The sequence below is a fragment of the Schistocerca nitens genome, chromosome 4 (assembly GCF_023898315.1).
Source record: "Schistocerca nitens isolate TAMUIC-IGC-003100 chromosome 4, iqSchNite1.1, whole genome shotgun sequence".
In the NCBI taxonomy this organism is placed as follows: Eukaryota; Metazoa; Arthropoda; class Insecta; order Orthoptera; family Acrididae; genus Schistocerca; species Schistocerca nitens.
Window position 1 is genome coordinate 969,598,355 of NC_064617.1, and position 22,562 is coordinate 969,620,916.

Consider the following 22,562-nt stretch of genomic DNA (forward strand, 5'->3'; position numbering starts at 1 on the left):
GAATTGTCCTAGCAATTAATTATCCTTATCATTAACCTAGGCAGGGTCCTTTCCACATGTTGTGCAATCCGAGTGTCCCGAAATGAAGATTTAAAGGTTATGTTAATAAGAATTACCTGCAGACCTATCTATGCTAGAAAGATGTTTAAGGAGCTTTATTGTTAATGAAAATATAAGCAAAGAACAAAGGTCTGACAAAGTTGGAAGATAATTTTGGAATTGGTTTAGTAATGAAGCTTAATTAATTTGAGACAAAAATAATGGTAGTTAAATGAGGAAGTAATAAGACAAAAAGAGTAGTAACTCATATATTGTAAATCTTGAGTGCTCAATGCTTCCAATAGTTAATAGTTTCAACACAGTGATCATAACAGTTTCAGCCCCCCCCCCCCCCTGCTACCCCCCTTTTCTTTTCTGTTCATTTAAATTCTGAAGTGTACTGAACTGATTTAACCAGCAGAGTTAAAGTCAATATAAAACCTAAATTTATCAGTGTTTTACCCTTATTATAATTGACATTGTATGTGTGTTTCAAAAGTGCTATTTCTAGGGTAACCTATGCCCGATTTCAGTCGGATCAATAGACAAAACGCAGTTTGTAGTAATCATTATAGTGTAATGTTGTGTATTTATAGCTTGTCCAAATTAGTACAGAAAGGGAAATCTTAGTTCAGTAGATTTTTTTGGTTCTAAAATTTACCATATAATGCAGTATTACTACGTGTTGTTATGCTTGTACGTACATCCACTTGTACAAGGAAAAAACTCACTTAATGCCTAATTAGGCTGGCGACCGTATTATTAACAATTGGTAGCATCTGCTGTGTATGTTTCTTGCCCGTCCTAACGTGTAGTTGCACTTTATACTTGCTTGACGTATCATTGTTACTGAGTGGGGGTAAGTCTGATTTTGCCTCCATTCAGGTACACGCGGTCAACATATTTACTACAATCCTTTCTTATAAGGTGAAGCCCGTCAACTTACCATAGTACAGCCTTTAAAGAGTTAACGTACGCCCGAGCGTAGACGTTAGAAGCTCAGATGGAAACCCAGTTCTAAGCAAAGAAGGGAAAGCGGAAAGGTGGAAGGAATATATAGAGGATCTATACAAGTGCAATGTTCTTGAGGACAATATTATGGAAATGGAAGAGAATGTAGATGAAGATGAAATGGGAGATACGATACTGCGTGAAGAGTTTGACAGCTCACTGAAAGACCTAAGTCGAAACAAGGCCCCGGAAGTAGACAACATTCCATTAGAGCTACTGACAGCCTGGGGAGAGCCAGCCCTGACAAAACTCTACCATCTGGTGAGCAAGATGTATGAGACAGGCGAAATACCCTTAGAAAAAAATGACTCTGACTATGGGACTTAACTTCTGAGGTCATCACTCCCCTAGAACTTAGAACTACTTAAACCTAACTAACCTAAGAACATCACACACATCCATGCCCGAGGCAGGATTCGAACCTGCGACCGTAGCGGTGGTGCGGTTCCTGACTGAAGCGCCTAAAGCCTCTCGGCCACAACGCCCGGCTTGTTTTAAGAGACTGATATTGTTTTAGTCCAGTGCAATATGCATTAACATACACTAGAAGATCGATCCTATGTTGCTAACGTTATTGGCTATCCAATTTATGCAGGGATTTGTATCAGAAAGATATACTGTTTACAACTACATTTGAAGGTGAAGAAAACGGACGTGGTAGATATAATGACATAGGGCGCTTAGTTTTATGGAATGCATTTGCCGCATTCAATCTGTGGCTACCGCTGATTCGCCAAGTGCTTCTTTTTTTAAAAAAAGAATTACTGGGTGAATACTCAATGAAATTTTCTGATTGTCAGCATAACTGAATCGGAGGAAGTCGTTATTTGACAGGAGTGGTCCTTCCCTGTCAGTTAACAGGAGAAAAGTATCTACAGGCAGACTTACACCAACACATTTGCACACCAGAATTCTTTCGAGAAATATTTCATAGATAGTAGTAACACACATTAGACGTTTCATTCTTCGATGTAAAAATTCAGAAGTGCTTAAAAAAATCATGATTCATTTTTTTCTGTTGGTAAATACATTTTTCCCAAGTACCGGCTCATCAGCTTTCTCATAAAAAAACGCTGAATACTTCAGGAGAAGGAAATTTCAGAAAAACACTGAGACTGTATTCCGAGCGAATATGAACGTATATGTTGCAATTCAGAGGAGCGTTAAGAAAATAATAAAGGGCACAAAGTTCTTTACTATAGTAACTGCACTTATTTGAAATATATTTTCAGATCAGCCACCTACAAGGCACTTTTTAGTGCTTCTTACAATAGAAATGTTTGTTTATATCTACACTCCTGGAAATGGAAAAAAGAACACATTGACACCGGTGTATCAGACCCACCATACTTGCTCCGGACACTGCGAGGGGGCTGTACAAGCAATGATCACACGCACGGTACAGCGGACACACCAGGAACCGCGGTGTTGGCCGTCGAATGGCGCTAGCTGCGCAGCATTTGTGCACCGCCGCCGTCAGTGTCAGCCAGTTTGCCGTGGCATACGGAGCTCCATCGCAGTCTTTAACACTGGTAGCATGCCGCGACAGCGTGGACGTGAACCGTATGTGCAGTTGACGGACTTTGAGCGAGGGCGTATAGTGGGCATGCGGGAGGCCGGGTGGACGTACCGCCGAATTGCTCAACACGTGGGGCGTGAGGTCTCCACAGTACATCGATGTTGTCGCCAGTGGTCGGCGGAAGGTGCACGTGCCCGTCGACCTGGGACCGGACCGTAGCGACGCACGGATGCACGCCAAGACCGTAGGATCCTACGCAGTGCCGTAGGGAACCGCACCGCCACTTCCCAGCAAATTAGGGACACTGTTGCTCCTGGGGTATCGGCGAGGACCATTCGCAACCGTCTCCATGAAGCTGGGCTACGGTCCCGCACACCGTTAGGCCGTCTTCCGCTGACGCCCCAACATCGTGCAGCCCGCCTCCAGTGGTGTCGCGACAGGCGTGAATGGAGGGACGAATGGAGACGTGTCGTCTTCAGCGATGAGAGTCGCTTCTGCCTTGGTGCCAATGATGGTCGTATGCGTGTTTGGCGCCGTGCAGGTGAGCGCCACAATCAGGACTGCATACGACCGAGGCACACAGGGCCAACACCCGGCATCATGGTGTGGGGAGCGATCTCCTACACTGGCCGTACACCACTGGTGATCGTCGAGGGGACACTGAATAGTGCACGGTACATCCAAACCGTCATCGAACCCATCGTTCTACCATTCCTAGACCGGCAAGGGAACTTGCTGTTCCAACAGGACAATGCACGTCCGCATGCATCCCGTGCCACCCAACGTGCTCTAGAAGGTGTAAGTCAACTACCCTGGCCAGCAAGATCTCCGGATCTGTCCCCCATTGAGCATGTTTGGGACTGGATGAAGCGTCGTCTCACGCGGTCTGCACGTCCAGCACGAACGCTGGTCCAACTGAGGCGCCAGGTGGAAATGGCATGGCAAGCCGTTCCACAGGACTACATCCAGCATCTCTAAGATCGTCTCCATGGGAGAATAGCAGCCAGCATTGCTGCGAAAGGTGGGTATACACTGTACTAGTGCCGACATTGTGCATGCTCTGTTGCCTGTGTCTATGTGCCTGTGGTTCTGTCAGTGTGATCATGTGATGTATCTGACCCCAGGAATGTGTGCAATAAAGTTTCCCCTTCCTGGGACAATGAATTCACGGTGTTCTTATTTCAATTTCCAGGAGTGTATATGCATTTCCCAAATCCTATCCCTTCCATCCGATTGCCACAGAGAATAGCGTGACTCAGCACTCAAAATCACACGTTACAAGGCACCCACTGTCCAGTGGCGTCTTCACACCTTCGCACGCCTCGTTCAGCACTGTCAACACTATCGTGTGGCATATGGAGAGCTGCCCGGCCGTTGTAACCATTTTTTTTTTAACTCGCGATGCACAATCATTGTGGCTACTTAGACTTTAGGCAGCACTTTGGAACTCAGGAGTGATTCCTTCCAGTGGTTTAATAGGATATTTTTACGACCAGACTCGCCTGCAGCTCGTGGTCTAGTGGTTAGCGTTGCTGCCTCTGGATTATGGAGTCCCAGGTTCGATTCCCGACTGTGTAAGGTGTCCGGCAAATCCAACACCTTCCATGAAAACCCTGACATGATAAGCAAATCCAGTAGTATGTCACATAGCTCCGAATAAATCGTGACATTAAATTAACCAAAGTAATACGAGTAACGTGTGAGCAAATGGAATACCACAGACTAGCACAAGAATGCCTAACTGCATGTCATACCTTCCCACCGTGAGACAGACGCAGTTCCGAGGGGAGAAACGAGAACAGAAGCCGAGGGCAGAACCGTGTTAAGCTGAAGGCCCTACGCTAAGGGACGGACACCCACGTCGCCAGCTAACCGCTAGGACCACCCCCAGCCCATGTTAAAAGCTAGAGCCCTCCAGAAGAACAGTATAGATCTTACGATAACACAAAAAGAGTCACACCACTCGCACGTTTTAGCGTGAGACTTTTTCGCGTCTCTGTTACGTCAGGACCACCCCCCAGCCCATGTTAAAAGCTAGAGCCCTCCAGAAGAACAGTATAGATCTTACGATAACACAAAAAGGGCCACCCTTTTAGCGTGAGACTTTTTCTCGTCCCAGTTACGTTGCAAACTTTAAAAACATTGCCCCACCACGAAAAGTGTAACGTTTCTCATTGGATAGACAGAATTTTTGTAGGCGGAGCTTAAGGTTAACATTGAGACCCTGATTGGTCAGATGAAAACACAGCCAGATAGTTTTTTTTAAACCAACTTCGGTAAATTGTAGTAAGGAGAAGTTAGGAGAGAGTTGCTTCCGAGACGGCGAGGTGAGCGGAGCTGTGCTGCCCGCCGCCCCCTGATGAACACCGACAAGGTAATGAACGCACGCGATGCCGCATAACAGCGCAAAAAGCTTCACTCAGAACTGCAGAAGTCTCATCTGTTACATCCCCGTTTTGCGTAATACTGGTGTCGATCGTCAATTAAAGCTCATGGTGTTCACATTTGCCACTTGAAGTAAAAAATCTGAAACGCGATGATTTTTCTGTTATATAGTCATTGAGAAGCCACATCAGCCATTGTAATTTACGACAAGTTAGATAAGTAATTAAAGATAATTGAGGCTCACTGTAGACCATTTTTGATAGTTTTCTCTTTTGTGAAACTTAATTTAAACCTAGATTATAGATGTGATATGGCATAGGTCATCCTTCGATCCATTGTAGAACTTGGAAACCCATTCAGGGAACATTCGTTCACATTTTTGTTGAACGCAGTTGGTTTTTTCCATCCTGTATTAAAACATTTCCTTTTATCAATAGTGCAATTTATAAACAATGTTTTGTGAGTAGAATAAAATTCCCAATGGTAAACTTAACTGCTTTTTCGACGTTATTTTACCAGCTAACTAAAAATAGGAAAGCCTTGAACCCCTTCCACTAAATTTAGTTAGTATTAAGATTCTTTTACAGGAAGTGCAGTGGAGCTGACGCTGAAATCATTAAGTATTTGATTATATCATCGCTAGTCTCACTGAACTCTTCTGAATTCTACATGTCATGTGTGGTCTGGCGTCTCCTTACTAGCAACAGGTCCCAGGTTCAAACTAGTCAATTCCCTAAAAAACACGCTCAGAGCGTCGTTGCGCGAAAGTGGTAGGGAGACACGATATAGAACAGACAGACACCACGCAGAATGTTAGAACTGGGTTGAAAGTTTTCTCTGCCTGGGGATTGGGTGTTTTTGTTATCCTCATTATCAACACCACCACCACCATTCATGACAGCGGCAAACTGGATTGTGAAAAATCTAGTCTACGGAAAAATTAGGACTTTGGACGGCCGCTGATGACCGCGCAGTTGAGCGCCCCACAAAACAATCACCATCATCATCATCATCATTACAACCACACTCCGCAATGATCGATCGGCAGTACTGGAGATTTTACTGGTCTTGGTTTAGCTGTGTAGTTGTTCCCTCGCGTTTCCGATTCACGATCACATTATCGACAGTCGACATGCGCCACCTTAGTAGGGTTGAAATGTCCCGGATGGATTTGTTACCCACGTGACACAAAAGACTGGTCCACATTCACACTCAGAGTCATTGAGCTTTCCTGATGACTCATTTTGCTGTTACAGCTTTTCTACCGACAACACATTAGTCCACGACTCTCTCAAAATCTAGCAGTCATGTGCTCGATATGTAGTGGTGTTCGGATACTTTTGATCTTATGTTATACACTGGTGTCCAAAACTTAAGGGCGAAGGAACTTTCGCGTGATGTGCCACTGGCAAGTAACATAACTCTATGAAACTTGGACTATACATAGAAAGGACTTGTACAGTATAGCACAGAAGGTAACTGAAAGAAATTTGCAATAAGACCAACAGATATGACACTTTTACTGCAGGACAATAATTACACTGATGGTCCCCCGCACAGTACAAAAGCATCACCACAGACGGCAAGGCACGATCTGGAACATGTCCCCAGGCTGGCCACAAAAAAATGGCTCTGAGCACTATGGGACTCAACTGCTGTGGTTATTAGTCCCCTAGAACTTAGAACTACTTAAACCTAACTAACCTAAGGACATCACATACATCCATGCCCGAGGCAGGATTCGAACCTGCGACCGTAGCAGTCCCACGGTTCCGGACTGCGCGCCTAGAACCGCGAGACCACCGCGGCCGGCTGGCCACAAAACTGGAACGGATTTCTTGTGGCAGGGCGTTCGAGCCCTTATTATTCAACATGGTGGCGTTGCTGTCAGGCTTCCTCCGAGCCATAATGCGTAGGTAGCGGTCATCCACTGCAGTAGTAGCCCTTGGGCGGCCTGAGCGGGGCATGTTTTCGACAGTTCCTCTCTCTATCTCCATGTCCGAACAACACCGCTTTGGTTCACTCCGAGACGCCTGGACACCTCCCTTATTGAGAGCCCTTCCTGGCGCAAAGTAACAATGTGGACGCGATCGAATCGCGCTGTTGATCGTCTAGGCACGGTTGAACTACAGACAACACGAGCCGTGTACCTCCATCCTGGTGGAATGACTGGAACTGATCGGCTGTCGGACCCCCTTCGTCTAATAGGCTCTGCTCATGCACGGTTGTTTACATCTTTGGGCGGGTTTAGTGACATGTCTGAACAGTCAAAGGGACTGTGTCTGTGATACAATATCCTCAGTCAACGTCTATCTTCAGAAGTTCTGGGTACCGGGGTGATGCAAAACTTTTTTTGATGTGTGTAGATTCCGAGATACACAGAACCAAGACGGTGCCGAGAATACCAAATTTTGGGCATTACCTCTCACCACGGACAACGCAGTGGCTGACGGCCTTCACTTAACTACCGAGAACAGCGGCGTTTGCACAGCGTCGTCAGAGCTGACAGGTAAGAAACACTGCGTGAAATAACCGGAGAAATCAATGAGCGGCTTACGGCAAACGGATGAGTTAGCACAGTGTAGCGAAAGTTGGCGTTGTTGGGCTGTGGGAGGAGACGACCGACGCGAGTGCCTTTGCTAACAGAACGAAATCGCCTACAGCGCCTCTGGGATTGTGAGCACATCGCTTGGACCCTAGACGACTGGGAAACTCTGGTCTGACAGGATGAGTCCCGATTTCATTTGGTAAGACCTGTTGGTAGGGTTCAAGTGTGGCGCACGTCTCACGAAGCCATGAACCCGAATTGTCAACAAGGCACTGCACAAGCTGGTTTTATCTCCATAAGGTCGGGTTTACATGCAATGGATTGGGTTCTCTGGTCCGGTTATTGACTGGAAATGGTTATGTTCGCCTACTTGGAGACAGTCCTCAACCATTCATGGTCTTCATGTTCCCAAACAACGATGGAACTCTTATGATGTCAGTGCGCCATGTCACCGGGCCAGAATTGTTCGAGACTGATGTGCAGACCATTCTGGACAATTCGAGTGAATGATTTGGCCACTCAGATCGCCCGACGTGACTCCCATCGAACATTTATAGGAGGTAATCGAGATATCAGTTCGTGCACAAAATCCTGCACCGGCAATACTTTCCCGATTATGGACGGCTACAGAGGTAGCATTTTTCCACGTTACTGCAGGGGACTTCCAAAGGCTTGTTAAGTGCGTGCCACTTCGAATTGCTGCACTACGTAAGGAAGTCCGAAACCATATTAGGACGTATCAGGTGACTTACCACTACAGTGTGTTTAGATTTTAAATGCCAACAATTGTAATGGGCTTTAAAATGACTGTTACTGATAACGACTGACTCAGAACGTCGTTGGTACCAGTTACTGTTCATCTATTTTCACGACGTATTTCGAATGATTGAACCTCCATTATCAAGTGGATGTATGTGGATTAAAATGGCTTGTGTGTGTCGTATTACGACTTCGAAATAATCTATGGCACTGACTAGTAGAGCGAATCATCATTTCGGTACTTTTGTGGAGTTCTATGACTGAATGGATGAACGAAATCTGAATGTGAAACGAAAATAAAAATATTTACAGTGGTCACAGCCTCCTTGCCCTTTCATGTTACGCAACACTTTGTAGACACAGAGAGAACATAGTTGGCGTCTAGAACATAATAAATGCAAGGAACATATAGCAAAACAAAACACCATTGCGGAGCAAGTCTCAAGGTATTGAGGAGAGCTCTGATTTTTTTTTTTTTTTATTTATTTACGCAAGTTCCGTAGGACCAAATTGAGGAGCAAATCTCCAAGGTCATGGAATGTGTCAGTACATGAAATTACAGCATAACAGTAATAACAGATAAAAATAAATGTTTATGAACCCGAAAAAAGTCAGTCCCTAAGTTTAAGTAAACGCAGTCAACAATACAACAAGAATCAGCTTAATTTTTCAAGGAACTCTTCGACAGAATAGAAGGAGTGACCCATGAGGAAACTCTTCAGTTTCGCTTTGAATGCTCGTGGATTACTGCTAAGATTTTTGAATTCGAGTGGATTAAAATGGCTTGTGTGTGTCGTATTACGACTTCGAAATAATCTATGGCACTGACTAGTAGAGCGAATCATCATTCTGGTACTTTTGTGGAGTTCTATGACTGAATGGATGAACGAAATCTGAATGTGAAACGAAAATAAAAAACGGATGCAGCAGTATACTGTACATCTTTCTGCAGAGGAGTTAAGGAAGTACGATCCAAACGCAGGTTTGATTTTTGCTGAGTATTAACCGAGTGAAAGCTGCTTATTCTTGGGAATAAGTTAATAATGTAAACAAGAAATGACAGTAAGGAATATATATATATATATATATATATATATATATATATATATATATATATATATATATATTGTATGAGAGAGAGAGAGAGAGAGAGAGAGAGAGAGAGAGAGAGAGAGAGGGGCCAATGTGAAAATACCCAGACTCGTGAACAGGGGTCGACGAGAGGTTCGTGAATTTACACCACTTATTGCCCGAACCGCGCGTTTCCGAGTCAAAAATATCCTTTTAGAATGGGAAGAGTTACCCCAAAATATAATACGACACGACATAAGCGACTGAAAATAAGCAAAGTAGACTTTCCACAACAGTTCACTGTCTATCTGTTCGGTTTCGCTAATCATATGTCTGTTCCGTGAAATTAAAACGTCAGGTTTTGTTGAATTGTGTGTTAGAAACTGTAAGAACTGAGTCTTACTGTGATTTAGCGTTAGTTTATTTTCTACAAGCCATGAACGTAGGGCATGAACTTAACTATTTGAAACTGAGCTGATGTTGCACACAACATCCTTTACGACTAAGCTAGTCTCATCTGCAAACAGAAATATTTTAGAGTTGCCCGTGATACTAGAGGGCATATCATTTATATAAATAAGGAACAGGAGCGGCCCCAACACTGATCCCTGGGGCACCCCCCACTTGACAGTACCCCACTCAGATCCCACATCACAGCCATTCTCATCATTGTGAATAATGACCTTTTGCTTGCATACATGAATAGAAAATCAATTTTATTACCATGTTACGGTGGCTGTGTGTGTGTGTGTGTGTGTCTTGGAATGCACACCACCTTACCATGCAACACAGGCCGCACCCGAGGTCTAAATCCTTCTAGGTCTAAATCCTTCCACCGCTATCCTCACCTGTAAGACCCTCATCTGCACCCTCCTAAGACAACAAGCCGACAATTGTAGCCGAGCGGTTCTAGGCGCTACAATCTTGAACCACGCGACCGCTACAGTCGCAGGTTCGAATCCTGCCTCGGACACGGATGTGTGTGATGTCCTTAGGTTAGTTAGATTTAAGTAGTTCTAAGTTCTAGGGGACTGATGACCTCAGATATTAAGTCCCATAGTGCTCAGAGCCATTTGAACCATTTTTTAAAACAACACTGCCTGGGTGTCTGTCTGCCGTCAATTTTAAAAGTTCCTTGAAATTTGAAAGAGACTTCACTGTGTCCCGAATTGCGCACCCGCTTGTCTTCCCCAACTGGCATCGTATAGTAACTCATCTACTTTGTAAACCTTCTGATATTGCATCCAGTATGCTAGGCATTACATTCATATCCTATTTTCTATTCAACTGCGTATGTTGTCCATCCTCTCCGGCCGTAACTTCCATCAACTCCCATCAGGCAACGATAAAATCCATACACTTATTTCTAACTGAAGTCACAATACTATACCTCACACCATTCTTCGGCTTCCGTCCCACCCCTCATTCACTTAGTTACTACTTGCAACTCCACAAGGCTCTGAAGTCATATGCACAATTCGTCCTCGATCAAGGACATTATCATTTTCGTACACCAGCAGCACACCTATTATAAACATCATTAGTGATGTGGTTCAACTGTAACATAAAATCATCCAAAAACTTTTCAAAATCGTGAAAAATTATCCATCTAAGTGAATTAAAGAAGTCATTTATATTGATCTACATTTTTATATATTTAAAAACTACTGTTAAATGCGTAAAACCTCTGGCCCAAGAGCCTTTTATGTGCTGCCCACCTACGCTTAGGGGGGAGCCGGCATAACAATAAAAAAAACCTTAGTTTACAGTCTGAACGGAGTCTGGACAGCGATTACACATGTCGGTATAGAGCGCAGTATCTGAGGAGGACGACTGGGTCGGTCAGTGAAACATCGTGCACCAAAAACGGGAACTGCAACTCGGTTGAACACCCGTAGGCACAACATAAGTTTATCATTTCGACTGCCTCGGGCATGGATGTGTGTGATGTCCTTAGGGTAGTTAGGTTTAATTAGTTCTAAGTTCTAGGGGACTGATGACCTCAGCAGTTAAGTCCCATAGTGCTCAGAGCCATTTTATCATTTCGAGAAAATCTGAGAGATTACATCCTGTCGACAATGCGGTGTTTAGAGCCGCAGCACAGATTCGGAATAGGGAAGGATGTGGAAGTAAATCGGCCGCGCCTTTTCGAGAAAATCATCCCGGCATTTGCCTTAGCCCAGGGGTCTCCAAACTTTTTAGTCCGCGGGCCACATTGACTCCTCCACGAAGTCATAATGTTCCGGCGGTGCCAGGGATTTTCTCTGCCTCGTGATGACTGGGTGTTGTGTGATGTCCTTAGGTTCGTTAGGTTTAAGTAGTTCTAAGTTCTAGGGGACTGATGACCATAGCTGTTAAGTCCCATAGTGCTCAGAGCCATTTGAAACCATTTTTCTGAAGTCATAAGAGCCAAGATCTACCTTGTGGGATTAAAGCACCCTAGCACTCCACGGTCACCGTAATGTAAGGGTAAAGGAAAGATGAAATCGCAAAAATCTAAAATTGTGGGAATAGCTAGCACTGAAACGAACTACGATTTTTATTTAATTACATAATTTTGATTGGTGGACGTACCTGACCGAAATTCTAGCGTATTTTTCTCTGGCGAATTTCACCGACAAAAAAGTATGTCACTACACGATCTTCACGAAAGCGTCCTGCAGAGTTAACGAAACCTCAAAATCATTGTTAGGAACACTATTACTGCGAGACGTAACAGAGGTAGAGTATGTCAACGCATTGTTATTTCAAGCGGCGCAATAATAAGTTTAGTTACGTAGTCTTGTAGCGAGTAGCAGAGCCAATGTCACGGTGTATTGGTCGCGATAGGCCGGTTTTGGCCCGCGGGCCGTAGTTTGGAGACCCCTGCCTAAGCCGATTTAGGTAAATCACAGGAAACCTAAGTATGGATGTCCCGATAGAGATTTGAACTGTCCGTCCTCACGAATGCGAGTCCAGCATTTACTACTGAGCCACCCGGTTCGGTTGTATCCTCGAATAGCGCAGGGGTGCCGAAGTGGTCTTATCTTGTTTCAGAACCAAACCGAACAAAAAGTTGAAAGGGGCCTCCACAAGGGTCGATATTGGGTCCTTAATTCTGTAGCTACAAATTGCGGCATTTGTTTAATTAATTGAGAGGTACTGCCTACACAGACGAGCTGTTTGAGGCGGTGCACATAAGTAAGAGATTCTGCGGATGAGTTATTAGGCTCTACGCGATATCTGGCCGGACAGTGACAGCTCGCCGTAAAAACGGCCGACCTCGGCAGTCAGCGGCTGGAGTGAAAGTAAAGCGCTCCGCGCCGACTGTTTCGCGGCGGGAGAGAGACGTGCGTAACGCCAGAAGCGGCGGGCGCGAGCTTTTTTTGTGGAAGGCTGCCGCGTCCAGTTAACTACGCGTACGCTATATTAGGGCGGGAATGCGCGCAGAGGCAGTGGTCGGCCCGCGGTCACAGCCGGCGCCTCGATTCCCCAGTCCTCTCGGAAAAGGAGCGGACGAGTCTCTCGCGACTGGTAGAACCCGGCCTGGGGAGGAGGGGGGTGGGGGAGGGGGAGGGTGATCAGTATAAAAACGTGCGAGGCAGTATTGACACTTTAGACTCTTCTATGTTGTCCACCAACCAGTATTGTTTATCGAGTGACACTTGATGGACTAATGTCACCTTTTGTTATGTGCACTGATACAACGTAGTTGAAATCTAGGTCTTTTGTAATAAAACGACGAATTACGCGATCGATTGCTGTTCTTTTCTTCTTGTTGTTATGGTCTTCAGTCCTGAGACTGGTTTGATGCAGCTCTCCATGCTACTCTATCCTGTGCAAGCTTCTTCATCTCCCAGTACTTACTGCAACCTACATCCTTCTGAATCTGCTTAGTGTATTCATCTCTTGGTCTCCCTCTACGATTTTTACCCTCCACGCTGCCATCCAGTACTAAATTGGTGATCCCTTGATGTCTCAGAACATGTCCTACGAACCGATGCCTTCTTCTTGACAAGTTGTGCCACAAACTGCTGTTCTCCCCAATTCTACTCGATACCCCCTGATTAGTTATGTGATCTACCCATCTAATCTTCAGCATTCATCTGTAGGACCACATTTCGAAAGCTTCTATTCTCTTCTTGTCTAAACTATTTATTGTCCATGTTTCACTTCCATACATGGCTACACTCCATACAAATACTTTCAGAAACGACTTCCTAACACTTAAATCTATACTCGATGTTAAAAAATTTCTCTTCTTGAGAAACGCTTTCCTTGCCATCGCCAGTCTACATTTTATATCCTCTCTACTTCGACCATCATCAGTTATTTTACTCCCTAAATAGCAAAACTCCTTTACTACTTTAAGCCTCTCATTTCCTAATCTAATTCCCTCAGCATCACCCGACTTAATTCGACTACATTCCATTACCTTCGTTTTGCTTTTGTTGATGTTTACCTTATACCCTCCTTTCAAGACACTGTCCATTCCGTTCAACTGCTCTTCCAAGTCCTTTGCTGTCTCTGACACAATTACAATGTCATCGGTGAACCTCAAAGTTTTTATTTCTTCTCCATGGATTTTAATACCTACTCCGAACTTTTCTTTCGTTTCCTTTACTGCTTGCTCAATATACAGATTGAATAACATCGGGGAGAGGCCACAACCCTGTCTCACTTCCTTCCCAACCACTGCTTCCCTTTCATGCCCCCTCGACTCTTATAACTGCCATCTGCTTTCTGTACAAATTTAAGTAGCCTTTCGCTCCCTGTATTTTAGCCCTGCCACCTTCAGAATTTGAAACAGAGTATTCCAATCAATATTGTCAAAAGCTTTCTCTAAGTCTACAAATGCTAGAAACGTAGGTTTGCCTTTCCTTAATCTTTCTTCTAAGATAAGTCGTAGGGTCAGTATTGCCTCACGTGTTTCAACATTTCTACGGAATCCAAACTGATCTTCCCAGAGGTCCGCTTCTACCATTTTTCCATTCGTCTGTAAAGAATCCGCGTTAGTATTTTACAGCTGTGACTTATTAAACTGATAGTTCTGTAATTTTCACATCTGTCAACACCTGCTTTCTTTGGGATTGGAATTACTATATTTTTCTTGTAGTCTGAGCGTATTTCGCCTGTCTCATACATCTTGCTCACCAGATGGTGGAGTTTTGTCAGGACTGGTTCTCCCAAGGTTGTCAGTAGTTCTAATGGAATGTTGTCTACTCCCGGGGTCTTGTTTCGACTTAGGTCTTTCAGTGCTCTGTCAAACTCTTAATGCAGTATCGTATCTCCCGTTTCATCTTCAAATGGCTCTGAGCACTATGGGACTTAACTTCTGAGGTCATCAGTCCCCTAGAACTTAGAACTACTTAAACCTAACTAACCTAAGGACAACACACAACACCCAGTCATCACGAGGCAGAGAAAATCCCTGACCCCGCCGGGAATCGAACCCGGGACGTTTCATCGTCATCTACCTCCTCTTCCATTTCCATAATATTGTCCTCAAGTACATCGCCCCTGTATAGACCCTCTATATACTCCTTCCACCTCTCTGCTTTCCCTTCTTTGCTTAGAACTGGGTTTCTATCTGAGCTCTTGATATTCATGCAAGTGGTTCTCTTTTCTCCAAAGGTCTCTTTAATTTTCCTGTAGGCAGTATCTATCTTACCCCTCATGAGATAAGCCTCTACATCCTTACATTTGTCCTGTAGCCATCCCTGGTTAGCGATTTTGCACTTCCTGTCGATCTCATTCTTGATTCATTTGTATTCCTTTTTGCGTGCTCCACTTGCTCCATTTTTGTATTTTCTCCTTTCATCAATTAAATTCAGTTTCTCTTCTGTTACCCAAGGATTTCTACTAGCCCTCGTCTTTTTATCTACTTGATCCTCTGCTGCCTTCACTATGTCGTTCCTCAAAGCTACCCATTCTTCTTCTACTGTATTTCTTTCCCCCATTCCTGTCAATTGTTCCCTTATGCTCTCCCTGAAACTCTGTACAACCTCTGGTTCTTTCAGTTTATCCAGGTCCCATCTCCTTAAATTCCCACCTTTTTGCAGTTTCTTCTTTTCTTAATTGTCTATATTCAACGTTCGCCATGCACGAGGAAACCATATGGATTTCAATCTCATTATTGTAGTTATGCTCATGTGACTACATTCTTTGGCTGTGCTAGCTTAACAACCAGACTGTCGCCTTTCTACCTAACCTAGACCTTGGGTTATCGCCTTTCGACCTAACATAGTCTTCGGGCTACACATCAGTCCAGTCTATCACCACAGCCTACATTCGAAATAAGTAATATAGATGCAAATCAAATGTGTGCGTGTGCGTGTGCGTGGGGGGAAGGGAGGGGTGGGCATTGAGGGGAAAGTGATATTCTAGTTGGGTGAGTGGTAGGGAGCCGGCCGGTGTGGCCGTGCGGTTCTAGGCGCTTCAGTCTGGAACCGCGTGACCGCTACGGTCGCAGGTTCGAATCCTGCCTCTGGCGTGGATGTGTGTGATGTCCTTAGGCTAGTTAGGTTTAAGTAGTTCTAAGTTCTAGGGGACTGATGACCACAGATGATAAGTCCCATAGTGGTCAGAGCCATTTGAACCATTTTTGAAATTTGAGTGGTAGGGACGAACGGGTGTGGGTGAGCTGTTGCTGTATTCCCTTCACCTGTAGCTCGGAGCTTCAATGGTGTCGCGCAAAGTCGGCTAGGCCGTCGCTGGAACACACACACACACTCTTGACGATGTACGACGGGCGCGAGACGATTTAAGGGACTTATTACGCCGAATATTTTATAGGAAACGCTTACTGGCGGGCCCAGATTAATTATGTGCCCTGCTCCACTATCAAATGAGTCCAATTAAGTGTCGCAAACTTCGTTTTGACACGCGAGAAAGGGTTAAATTTATCACTGCTCAAACGTTAATAATTTGAGTCCTGTTCAAACAAATTTCGGGCTTGCAGCCGGTCGTCGTTCAATACTTCGCTCGATATTTCAACTGGGCACTGTCTGCGACGGTTCACCTGAAGATGACTGGCAGGTGCCCAGTTGAAATATCGAGCGAAGTATTGAACGACGACCGGCTGCAAGCCCGAAATTTGTTTGAACAGTCAATTCACCGGGAAAATTTTAAAATTCACAATATGAGTCCTGTTGCAATCCAATCACTCCCAGGGAAGATTCAGAGATCCGACCACTGGACTGGCATATGTACACCGTTAACAGTTCAAACGCCACGTCCAAATGGCCGACTAGAAACTCTATCCGATAAAAACTGGCCTACCAGAAAATTTCTATCCGATAATGACAACAACATCAAAACAGTAATACAATTGAAAGGTAACAGGGAAAGAGTCGCACAAAAACACCACTCTCAGATTCTACATCTACATCCATACTCCGCAACCACCTGACGGTGTGTGGCGGAGGGTACCTTGAGTACCTCTATCGGTTCTCCCTTCTATTCCAGTCTCGTATTGTTCGTGGATAGAAAGATTGTCGGTACGCCTCTGCGTGGGCTCTAATCTCTCTGATTTTTTTCATCATTGTCTCTTCGCGAGATATACGCAGGAGGGAGCAATATACTGCTTGACTCCTCGGTGAAGGTATGTTCTCGAAGCTTCAACAAAAGCCCATACCGAGCTACTGAGCGTCTCTCCTGCAGAGTCTTCCACTGGAGTTTATCTATCATCTCCGTAACGCTTTCGCGATTACTAAATGATCCTGTAACGAAGCGCGCTGCTCTCCGTTGGATCTTCTCAATATCTTCTATCGACCCTATCTGGTACGGATCCCACACTGCTGAGCAGTATTCAAGCAGTGGGCGAACAAGCGTACTGTAACCTACATCCTTTGTTTTCGGACTGCATTTCCTTTGGATTCTTCCAATGAATCCCAGTCTGGCATCTGCTTTACCGACGATCAACTTTTTATGATCATTCCATTTTAAATCACTCCTAATGCGTACTCCCAGATAATTTATGGAATTAACTGCTTCCAGTTGCTGACCTGCTATATTATAGCTAGATGATAAGGGATCTTTCTTTCTATGTATTCGCAGCACATTACACTTGTCTACATTGAGATTCAATTGCCATTCCCTGCACCATGCTTTAATTCGCTGCAGATCCTCCTGCATTTCAGTACAATTTTCCAGTGTTACAACCTCTCGATACACCACAGCAACATCCGCAAAAAGCCTCAGTGAACTGCCGGTGTCATCCACAAGGTCATTTATGTATCTTAACAAGATTGCGATCAAGACTGTTTTAAATTTTAATTTTAATAACAGTGTGAGCCTCTGCAGGGACGGGAAAGGTGGGTAGGAGGGGAGGGATCTCAGCTCTTGGAACAATCGCGGCGGAAGGTTGGTATGCGTGAACTGTCCCAGAGCGCGAGTCGATAAAGTGAGTATGGTACAACTGCGTTCGGCTTAAATCTGTTAGAGATTAGATTAGATTAGTACTTGTTCCATAGATCTTGAATACGACAGTTCGTAATGATGTGGAACGTGTCAGGTTAATAAAAGGTGTCTATACAAGATACTACATTAGACAAAATATTACATGCTAATGAGTAGAAAGAGTTGCCATTAAGAAATTCTTTTAATTTCCTTTTAAATGCTATATGGCTATCTGTCAGACTTTTGATGCTATTAGGTAAGTGACCAAAGACTGTTGTGGCAGCATAATTTACCCCCTTCTGAGTCAAAGTTAGATTTAACCTTGAGTAGTGAAGATCATCCTTTCTCCTAGTGTTGTAGCCATGTACACTGCTATTACATTTGAATTCGTTCGGATTGTTAACAACAAATTTCATAAGTGAATATATATATTGTGAGGCTACAGTGAAGATTTCTAGCTCTTTAAATAAGTGTCTGCAGGATGATCTTGGATGAGCTCCAGCAATTATTCTGATTACACGCTTTTGTGCAATGAACACACTTTTACTCAATGATGAGTTACCCCAGAATATGATGCCATACGAAAGCAGAGAATGGAAATAGCCGTGGTAAGCTAATTTACTCAGATGTATATCGCCAAAATTTGCATGACCCTAATAGCATAAGTAGCTGAACTCAAACGTTTCAGCAGATCCTCAGTGTGTTTTTTCCAGTTCAACCCCTCATCAATGCATACACCTAGAAATTTTGAATATTCTACCTTAGCTACCGATTTCTGATCGGAGTCTATATTTATGAATGGCGTCATTCCATTTACTGTGTGGAACTGCATATACTGTGTTTTGTCAAAGTTTAATGAGAGCCCATTTGCAGAGAACCACTTAATGATTTTATGAAAGACATCGTTTACAAATTCACCAGTTAATTCTTGTCTGTCGGGTGTGATAGCTATACTTGTATCATCGGCAAAAAGTACCAGCTTTGCATCTTTCTGAATATAGAATGGCAAGGCATTAATATATATTAAGAACAGCAGAGGACCCAAGACCGAACCTTGCGGCACCCCACTCTTGATTGTTCCCCAGTTTGAGAAATCACCAGTTTTTTGCATATTATGTGAACTGTTTATTTCAACTTTCTGCACTCTCCCAGTTAGGTATGATTTAAACCATTTGAGCACTGTCCCATTCATACCACAGTACTTGAGCTTATCTAGAAGTATTTAGTTGTGGTGATAGACTGATCTGTAGCGTAGTCCGAGGTCTGTGTTATAGATTTGGCGCAACCAAGGACTTTGATTGATCTGTGGTGCAGCCCAATGTTTACGTTCGCGCCATATTGTAAGCGTTTTGTCATATCGCTGGCTTAGTTGTGGAGTATCTTTGCGGACAGTCGAGCGCGGGACACGGAACTGTTATGTTGTGTAGTGTGTAGCTCTGCATGTGAGAGGCATTGTCAGTATGGAAGTTGAAGTGTTGCTACAAGTGCTATTACAGTGAAGTGATGAAATATGCAAATGATTCAGAGGAAAGTGCGTCAAGAAGTAATTTAAACATGAGAAGTGCCGCCGATAACGTATTTGTGTATCCTCTCGTTGCGTGTCGTACCGTACAGTATCAATCATCCGCGCCGTGTTCGGTCTCCCAGAATGAACTAATGTAATCAGAAAAAAATTAACTTTATATGCGAACATTTTTAGGTTAGGCTTTACCGTGACTGTTACTGACATTAAATGAAACAACAAGTTCACTGTTACCAGTCACCGTTTTATTCATTTCCACGACGCGTTTCGAAGGTTTAAACCTCCATCATCGGGTGGATTTACATTAGTAAGTATTACATTTGTGTGTGTGTTGTGTTACGATTTTTGGAGGAACTTGTGGCACTGCCTAGTGGAGAAACGAGACACTATTTCAGAATATGGTTTAGGATAACTTTTGACGAAAAATTAAACTGATATCTAATGGTAAACATTAAATAAGTAAACTACAGTACCTTCAGTGATCACAGGTTCCTTTTGCTGTCGTAACACATCACATGTATACTGCCACATTTGTAAACAAATATGGCGTCTGGAATCAGCTGGGTGCAAGGTTCGTATAGCAGAAGTGAAGACATAATCGCAAAGTGCAAAGAATATACATCATAACAATATTATTACAGAATAATTCCTTTAAGCATTTGGCGGTGTTTGTTTTGAAGTGTCAAATATATGTGTGTGTACTTCAGGTGGTATATAAATCCAATTCTGACAAGTTAGAACAGCAGAAATAGTGTCTCGTTTCTCCACTAGGCAGTGCCACAAGTTCCTCCAAAAATCTTAACACAACACACACACAAATGTAATACTTACTAATGTAAATCCACCCGACGATGGAAGTTTAAACCTTCGAAACGCGTCGTGGAAATAAATAAAACGGTGACTGGTAACAGTGAACTTATTGTTTCATTTAAAGAAAAAAATTAGTTACCACAAAAGAGTGCAGTCAAGTGCCAGTGTCTTGTAGCGAGCGTGAGTACGTGCGTTCGGTCATCGCGTTTCCGCATTCTCAACAATCAGCCGCGCCGCGACGGTTACGCGCACGCTCGTACAAGTGAGAACTGAATAATTAACTCTATAATCAGCGTTATATCATTACTAGTGTCAAGGAAGACTGGTAACAAGAAATCTGTGTATGCGTTACGAGCGTTAAGAACTTTCGTGCGATCGTTCGGCTTCCGCATCACCAACAATCACCCGCGTCGTGTCGGTTACGCGTACGCTCGTCTGTGTGATGTTGTGGACTGGTAATCATCCATTAATTGGGATAAACACTTATCAATTAGGATGTAAACAGTGCAACCTGCGATTTTCTTTAATCGCCTCAGAATATAGTTGTTCACACCAGACGTCGAACAGTGTTGTATTTTAACGTTGAGTGGCTCCACTAAACGCGCTTGCATATTTCGACAGATAATTTCAGGCAAGCCAGCAGCAGTGTGGAGCAGAACAGTACGACCGCCGCGGGATTACCAGGACGTGGTGTGGACAGGGCGCACGGTCAAGAAAAGCATTTGTACCGCTGGGCGTGTTATAATACTCAATCGGTCGATTTCAGCCGAACAACCGTTTTACCATACTCATTTTAGTTGCTCGTTCTGAAACAAGCACGATCTAACGTGAAACGTCCCCTTAGAAAAATTATTAAATTACTGTGCTGGAAAACCCCTTACGTTATTTGACTTTCAAACAGCTGAGCAGAACTGAACGTACTCAGACATTTCTCTCTTTACTTATTCTGATCAACACTAAACTGACAAACAATATTTTTAGCGCAACGCAATCTGACTTTCAAAAAGCCCTACAAAAGAATGGCCCTGACTAACAATAACCTATACCTTTGACGAATCACTTACCTCACAAAAAATTTTCGTTGCTCGAACTACTGCAATTCAGCGAGCGCCAATACTGCCAGTTAAATAAAAGATTCGAACTACTGAAGTCACTAACTACTGATAGGCATAGTTAGCACATGAAAGATTTTGATAAAGAACAAACAATGTATTTACGTTAATAGTGTTCAAAAGCCATAATATATATATATATATATATATATATATATATATATATATATATATATATATATATATATATCAGTTCATGACGTCCAGTCTTATAAATTTACTGTCTCTGATGGACACACGTCCAGATCGTCCGCTCTCAAAACTCCGCCATCTCTCTCCCCACATCCACCACTGCAGGCGGCTCACCTCCAACTGCGCAACGCTACGCGCTGTTAACCCTAGGACGCTAAGGAGGGGGGGGGGGGGGGGGTTCGTTGAACCCACAATTTTTTTATGTCCCCTGGTTTTGCCCAAGTAACTTTCATACTACACATTCCCTTTGAGTTATTGTTTGTTGGCTACTTTATGAAACGTTAGTGTCAATATATTTTATAGAAAATTCCTGCTTTGAAAGAAAAAATAAATAAACTTATTATGGGTCCAACAACCCCGCCCCCCCCCACCCCTTAGGCTTCCATGCTATAGAAAATTTCCCTTAGTAGGATTTCGTATTTCTCATCTCTACAACAATGCAAGTTAGTTTCTCGTTGGGTGGTATTCTTGATATTCACAACAATCGGTTTACTTTCAGAGGGAGTGATTGTTGATGTCAGTCAGCTGTTATTTATCTTGTAAACTTGCAGTGAGTTAGTGCAGTTCCCAACACGTAGGCCTCCAGTAACTTTGGCGTCCTACACAGCAAAAACGGAACCAAGTAAAAACTTACTGATGTTTGGCAACAGTGCACCAAGATAAAGGCACTGTTGGAGGAGAGAAGAATAAAACCGAGATAAATGCATATTATAATTCCACTAAAGGTGGAATTGATACCATTGATCAAATGGCGCGTATGTACACCTGCAAGAGGGGAACAAAGAGATGGCCTCTATCTGTATTTTACTCTCTCATCGACATTTGTGCTATCAATGCAACCACCATATACATCCAGCAACATCCAAGATGGAATGAAAAGAAACACAACAAACGGAAACTTTATCTTCTGCAAGCTGGGATGGAACTAGTGAAATTGCAGGTAGAAGAAAGAAGTGCCAATGGAAGACGGTTATCTAACCAAATTGTTCAATCAATGGAGACTATTCTACAAAAGAAAATCAAAGAAGTGACAACAGAAGCACGTCAGGCTCCTGCAGGGAAAGGTCGGTGCCATATTTGTGTAAGAAAAGCTAAAACAAAGAAGCAGAAGTACAACTATCTATGTAAACCAAAACAGTATTATGGACAGTGTCATAAGCATGTGTGTACACACACATTCAGAAGAAATTGTGAAGTGTCTCTCTTGCCTTGAAA

General features: G+C 43.6%; 1 protein-coding gene across 4 annotated transcripts in view; it reads right to left on the reverse strand.

The window, feature by feature from the left end:
• Positions 1-22,562, reverse strand: part of LOC126253660 (proton channel OtopLc-like) — an 856,134-nt gene that overhangs the window by 353,517 nt on the left and 480,055 nt on the right. The gene's annotated exons all lie outside the window — the stretch shown is intronic.